A 7391-nucleotide genomic window follows, 5' to 3' on the forward strand; every position below is an offset into this window, starting at 1 on the left:
TTAGTTTTAACTTTGAAGTAAGATTTCAAGTGTGAAACATACAGGTTGGACAAACGTTTCTTAAGAATTAATCTGTACTTTTTAAAAAAATTTCTCATTGCTTTTAGAGGTGGCGGCTCTTCTCTTGCAAAAGACAAACAAAAAAAAAAACAAAACACGTATTTGATTGAGTGTCCGTTCGTGCGTTCGTCTGTCCGCACTTTTCTCAATAACTACACCTGGAATATTTTGAAATTTTGCACAAACATTAAACATGATATGAGTAATAGAATAACAGAACGGATTTTCCGGGAAAACACCGGTTACCCCCCCCCTAGGGGTGCCTTTCAGGTTAAAATGGCTAAAATGGACACTTTTGTGCTTATTAAAAAAAAACAATGATGCTTTAGTTTTTTATAAAACTTTCTGAAAAGTTGTAACTGATTTCTATATAATTTTGTTTGTCCATACTTCACGATAACTCTTGCGTGTGCCTCAGGTGCTCTTTTAGGGTTAATAAAAACACTCCGTTTTTGGGACTATTTTACCATATTTGTCCAAAATTTTCTGTGTATGTCTATTTAGCAGTTTTGCACGGTGTTGAACTCAAATTTAAATATGTTAAGGCTTTGGGGACTTTTGGGGCTAAATGGGGTGTGTGCAAATGATGAACTTGATAATTTCTTTTTTTTTTTGCGTGGTGCAGAACTCAAATTTAAATATGTTAAGGCCTTGGAGACTTTTAGGGGCTAAATGAGAGGGGGGGGCAAATGATGGACTTAGTCATTTTTTGTTGTTGTTTTTTTTTTGCGTGGTGCAGAGCTCAAATTTACATATGTTAAGGTCTAAAACTGCACCGTGTGTTCATTTTCACCAGGATTTGACGTCTCCTAAGGACTTTTGGGGCTAAATGGGGTGGGGGGAAGGAAGGCAAATGCTGAACTTTGTCATTGTTTAATTATGTCTCGTTCACTGTACACTCACGGGGCACCACGCATGCTTCACTTGTTGCTTTTCGAGGTGGCGACTCTACTCTTGCAAAAAAAAAAAAAACCCAAAAATAAAACAAACAAACAACAACAACAACAACAACAACAACAACAACAACAACAACAACAAAACGGTATTTGATTTAGTGTCAGCTTTTAAATATCACCCTGCTTATTGTAAGGTCAGTGTCGGCACTTAAGACTATTTGACACGCCTTTGATGTCTGGAAAGCTTACTACAGACAGCAGATCGACCGGGAGAGAGACGTTGATACCACGCTCTCTTTCATTCTCTTTCTTTCTTTCTTTCTTTGTTCTTTCATTCTCTATTTTTCTTTCTTTCTCTCTTTTTTCTTTCTTTTTTCCTTCGTTCATCCACTCATTTCGTATCTTCTTTTCCTAATGTCTGCCTGTGTGTGTGTGTGTGGTGTGTGTGTGTGAGGCGGTTTATCTCAGCCTACAGGCAACCCACCCAGGCAGGTAAGGTACCGAAATGAAGCTTATGACCCAGCGGATGTTTTAGTGATATTTATATCCATGTTTGGTGTATGGAAATGCAAAAAATAAACAAATAAATAAAATAAAATAAAATAAAAAATAAAAATAACGGTTTACTAAACAACGTTTTATTTATTGGATATTTTCCCAGTATTCACCGGAAGTTATTATCTCCCTTAGTAAGTTCGATTTACTGTCTGTCCATGTTTGGTCTATGGAAATGCAAAATAAATAAATAAATAAATAAATAAATAAAACAAATAAATAAAAAAAATAACGGTTTACTAAACAACGTTTTATTTACTGGATATTCTTCTGGCATTCACCGGAAGTTATTATATTTTTCTGGCATTCACCGGAAGTTATTATATTTTTCTGGTATTCACCGGAAGTTATTATATTTTTCTGGTATTTACCGGAAGTTATTATATTTTTCTGTTACAAGGACTCAAGTTTGACTAGCTGGGCAAACTTGGGTTCTTGTGAATCAAATGATTCTACTCTTGGTATTGGGTTTTCCGATATCTTTATATTAAAAAAAGGTATTTGATTCAATGTCACACAGTTATTAAATAGCATCCATGCTTATTGTAAAGTACATCCGACATTTATTTTATCTCATCCGACATTTATTTTATCATTATTGATGAAGTTACGCTGCTCGTTGCATCTAGTTGCCAGATGCACCTCTTTTTGTCCAAACGATTTTTCGTTACACACGGATATTCAACCTATTAAAAACGCTGAAAAAAAACAAAAAAACAAAAAACGAATAACCAACGAGTGAAGGAGGAAGGAAACACCGAGGCGTGAGCACTGACTGGGCCTCCACTATATAAGTACGAAGGGAACTGCGACCTTGGGGAGCCTTATTGCCACTCAAATTCCAGTAAAGACCAATGGCCACTGCCAACGAGAAATCAATGGTAAGCAGCTGTTGTGATAATGCAAATTTATTTGTAAATGGCATCGAAAGAAGTGGAGAGTAATGGAAATCTGGGGAGACTTGTTGTCAGTCAGCTTCCAGGGAACACCACAGGCTGTAATCAATGAGATCTTTGATGACCTGTGTGAAAGCTCCTTGTGAGCCAATAACACAGGTATTTGATTCAGCTTGACACAGTTATTAAATACCATCTATGCTTATTGTGAAGTACATCCAACATTTATTTTATCTTTTGTATAGATGATGAAGTTACGCTGTTCGTTGCATCCTCTTGCCAGGTGCACCTCTTCTCGCCCAAAACGAACACCATTGCAACATTTCAAAAAGAATAGAAATCTGTTGTTTATTTTAAAACGGGAATTTCGATTTTATTTGGAGGGAGACATCTTCCGATCAAGACGAAGCAACTGACATCACAACCGCTGTCAGAATCAAACACCGACTTTAGACGGACACAAAGAGCGGACGATTACGACCTGTGCAATAAACCACGCACAGATCAAGTTCTTCATAGATCACTACGAAAGAGCTCACTGATTTTGACAATCCAGATTCTACATTAGATATTGCTAGCTGGGCGCCCGGTATTGCCCGGTCGTAAAATACGCTTAAATATGATATTTCGATAAATGCAGCTTTCGTTCTCTCTCTTTATTATTTTCTTTCTTTCTTTTTTCCTTCTTTCTTTTTTCTTTTGTTCTTTCTTTCAAGTGCTTCCTATTCATGCATTCATTTCGCATGAACCAAATTAATCGATTAATTTTTTTTATTCATTGCGGACTATTATCCTCATCTGCTTCTTAGTTGTTTGACGACGTTTCGGCCGACTATTCCTGACGAAGGCCAGAGGAATAATTGGCCGTAACGTCGTGAAAGAACAACTAAAATAACACCATTTTTCATGGTTATCGGTAGTTAAGAAGGTTTTTATTTTGTAATTGCGAAAGGAAAGAAGCTTAGACTTAGTAGCATCAAATGTCACCATCTTTTGCATTCAAAACTTTAAGTGAAACCATTATTTACAAATAATTTTATAAAATCAACAGTAGATTCTCTACAGTGCAATTTGGACTACAAGCTAGTTCGGAATAAATCTCTGCAGGATTGGGGTGGGGGAGCGGCCGAACTAGAGATGTGAGTAAAAAATTGACGATTTCACCGATTCCAATGACAATAAATGTATGGGAGAGTGGAGAATCCTGGACAATGTCGTGTAATCCTGCTAGTATATATATATATATATATATATATATATATATATATATATATATATATATATATAATATATATATATATATATATATACATAATATATATATATGTATATATATAATATATATATACTAATATATATATAATATATATATATGTATATATATAATATATATATATATTAATATATATATATATACTAATATATATATATATATAATATATATATGTATATATATAATATATATTTATATATATACTAATATATATATACTAATATATATATATATAATATATATATTAAGTAATGTGATTGATAATTTAAAATTTAAAAATCAAATTATAATAAAATTAAAAATCCGTTTCATAAGAAGGAACAACAACAAAATCAATATAATATATATATATATGTATATATATAATATATATATATACATACTAATATATATATATATACTTATATATATATAATATATATATATATATATAATATATATATATATATACTAATATATATATACTAATATATATATATAATATATATATATATATACTAATATATATATATATATACTAATATATATACATATATATATATATACTAATATATATATATATATATATATATATATATATATATATATATATATTTATATTAGTATATTTAGGCAGCAGTTTTTCTTTTATGCACGTTTCATTAAATAGCACAGATAACTCATGCTTGTTTTTCTTGTAATCCTACTTTTCTCGTTGTCGGACCATTTTCCGAACGTATTTTCTGAGTGAAAAAAGAAATCTCCCATAATATCGAACGTTTTCGACCTACATTGGTCATCCTCAGTGGAGTAGTAAAAAATTAAAAATGAAATTGAAAAATGAAAGGAGCGAGAAGAAATGAAAAGACGATTAAAAGATGATTAAAAGACGATTAAAATCGCTTAAAATCATTAAAATACTCAAAAGCACTTGAGCGTGCCCTCTGTTTCGTTTTGAGCCTGGTTAATCGTTGGTTTTTTAATGTGGATTAACATTGCCTCAGGCGCACCTCGCAATATGAGACAGTTAAAATGGCCGTGTTATTTATTGATATGTCTCTAAACTCATTTTTAGGGGTGTGGTGTGTTATGAGGTGCTGATAGATTGAACTATTCGGGGAAGACAGGTGACATTTTAAACGACGGGAGATGCTGGTTCGAGTCATGCCAATGTACGAATTATTTTTGGAGACGCATTCTCCTATAGGACATTTAAAGATGTACACGGCATTTCTAGTTTTCAGCATACTGCCATCGGATGTAGGGTTATTTTTTATTAGTAATTGGCTAGTTTTAAATTTTTTGTAATAAATAATAAATATTTTTTTAGAGTTTTTTTCTGTGGTTACGACACGTTTGTGCACAATATCTTTTATCATTTTTTCGTCAAATTTGTAATTCCCATACATCTGGTTACAATAATATATGTCAATGTTATTATCGCTGCTATCGTGATTCTTATTATTAATGGTAGTTAAAAAGTGTCTAATCTGCTGGTCAACTATGTAGTTTGGGAAGCCGTTATTAATTAAAGTTTGTTTTACGTTCGAAAGTGATTTATAGAATATTTCGTTAGTGGAGGAATTACGTTTAGTTCTGTAGATGAGATTTTTTACGATGGCTATTTTGCATCTATCAGGGCATTCGCTTTTGTAATTAAGAAGACATGATTCATTACTGGTAGGTTTTTTGTATGGGTGAGTAGTAAATTTATCGGTGTCGACTTTTATTTCTATATCGAGGAAGGGGATACTATTGTTTATATTTGTTTCGTGTGTGAAATTTAGTATAGAATTATTTTTAAGAGCGGTTTTAATGTTTATTAATTCTAGGTTTTCCGTCAATAAGAGTATATCATCTACGTACCTGACGTAGATAGATGGTTTTGCTATTATATTGAAAACTTCTGTTTTTTTGGGTCACCTTATATATATATATATATATATATATATATATATATATATATATATATATATATATATATCTATATATATATATATATATAACATATTCATATATATGTGTATATATATGTGTATATTCATATATTGGGGTGGAGAGGGCTTCCGTAAGCCGTGGTGAAGGCAACCTTTCTAGGAGAAGCAAATCTCTGATTTAAAAAAACCATAAAGCGGAAGACCATTACCCGCATTAAGCTGGTCTGCAGTTTAATTTGTTGCTGGCTATCTTGCTCTTGCTTGTTGCTGGATCTCAACATTTTGAACCGAGAGAGAGACTTAGCTGTCGTACAAAGCTAAAACTCTGTAACATCATATTTGTATAGATAATCCCTCAGGCATTTGGGCTCATGGATTTTAAATGTCTGAGGGAGTGGCACTCGTCTGACAAGACGTTGCAATCATCATCATATTCATATATACATATTTATTTATTTTTTGGTATGGACAAATTTATGTGGATACGATACTGCACATCCCGTTACTAATTAAAAACATCATTCACGACTAGTAGTTATCCCGATTAAATTCTCTCTCTCTCTCTCTCTCTCTCTCTCTCTCTGTATATATATATATATATATATATATAAGTCCTGTTGCCACACCCAGGATCTGCTAGTGGCCACCTGAATGCACCAGAGTATCACCGCAGTCTTTGGTGCTGACTTTGAAAATATGAGGTATTAACCTCACTTGAAACCACACCATTACTGTTATTTGTGGCAATTTAGCGATGCGTTTAGAGGATGCTGGCAATGGTCCTTTTGTCATAACTTGGACCGGTAGAGAGCATGAGTTGTACAGCGGCGCATCTCTAATCTCGCTCGTTGAACATTGTGTGACTTCCAGACATGATAGAAGGCTCCTATCGCTCTTGGGATTTGAAACCGACGGTACCAATGACTAAACATAAATCATAAAATTGCCATCCTATTAACAAAACAGCTATAATGAAGCAATTCAAGATGAAATAAACGTTACGAAAAGGAAAATTGTAAGTCTTTGAATTTCCATATAGTTTTGTACTATACATGCTCTGCACCTATAAAGTAGATATGATATGAAAAGTCTTTATTAAAGTTTGTGCCATATTTCCATGGAGTACGGGCGCGAACGCAGACCCCACAATTTTATTATACCATCCCTATTTAAGTTGAAACATACTTATCAAAGTATTCTTATGTACATCTATATCAGAAACCCTTGTAAACGTTTTTTTTTTTTTCTTTCATTTTTTATTTCCATACTTTGGGGGCCAGGCGCGAACGCAGACCCCACAATTTTTCTGAACCACCGTTCTGCCAGATCAAACATACCCATTCCTGATCCTCGATACATCTTCTAACATTATATGTAATCAATTTTTTTAAAATAGACAACCATATAGGAGCCTATTCGTGACCACACACACACACACACACACACACACACACACACACACACACAGACATATATATATATATATAATATAAAGCTGAATGTGTGTGTGTGTGTGTATTCTGTATCTATTTAAGTTTAAAATCCTTCAGTGACATTTTGGACACCCTATATATATATCAATAATATAAAGCTGTCATGAATAGGCTCCTGGTTGACTATTTTAAAAAAACTGATTACATATAATGATAGATATATCGAGACACAGGAATGGGTATGTTTGATCTGGCATAACCGTGATTCATTAAAATTGTAGGGTATGCGTTCGCGCCTGGTCTACAAAGTATGGAAATAAAAAAAATTTAAAGTGAAAAAAAAAAAAAAATTTACAAGTGTT

The sequence above is a fragment of the Euprymna scolopes genome, chromosome 46, assembly GCF_053919585.1.
Source record: "Euprymna scolopes isolate OS-2025 chromosome 46, ASM5391958v1, whole genome shotgun sequence".
Classification (NCBI taxonomy): Eukaryota; Metazoa; Mollusca; class Cephalopoda; order Sepiida; family Sepiolidae; genus Euprymna; species Euprymna scolopes.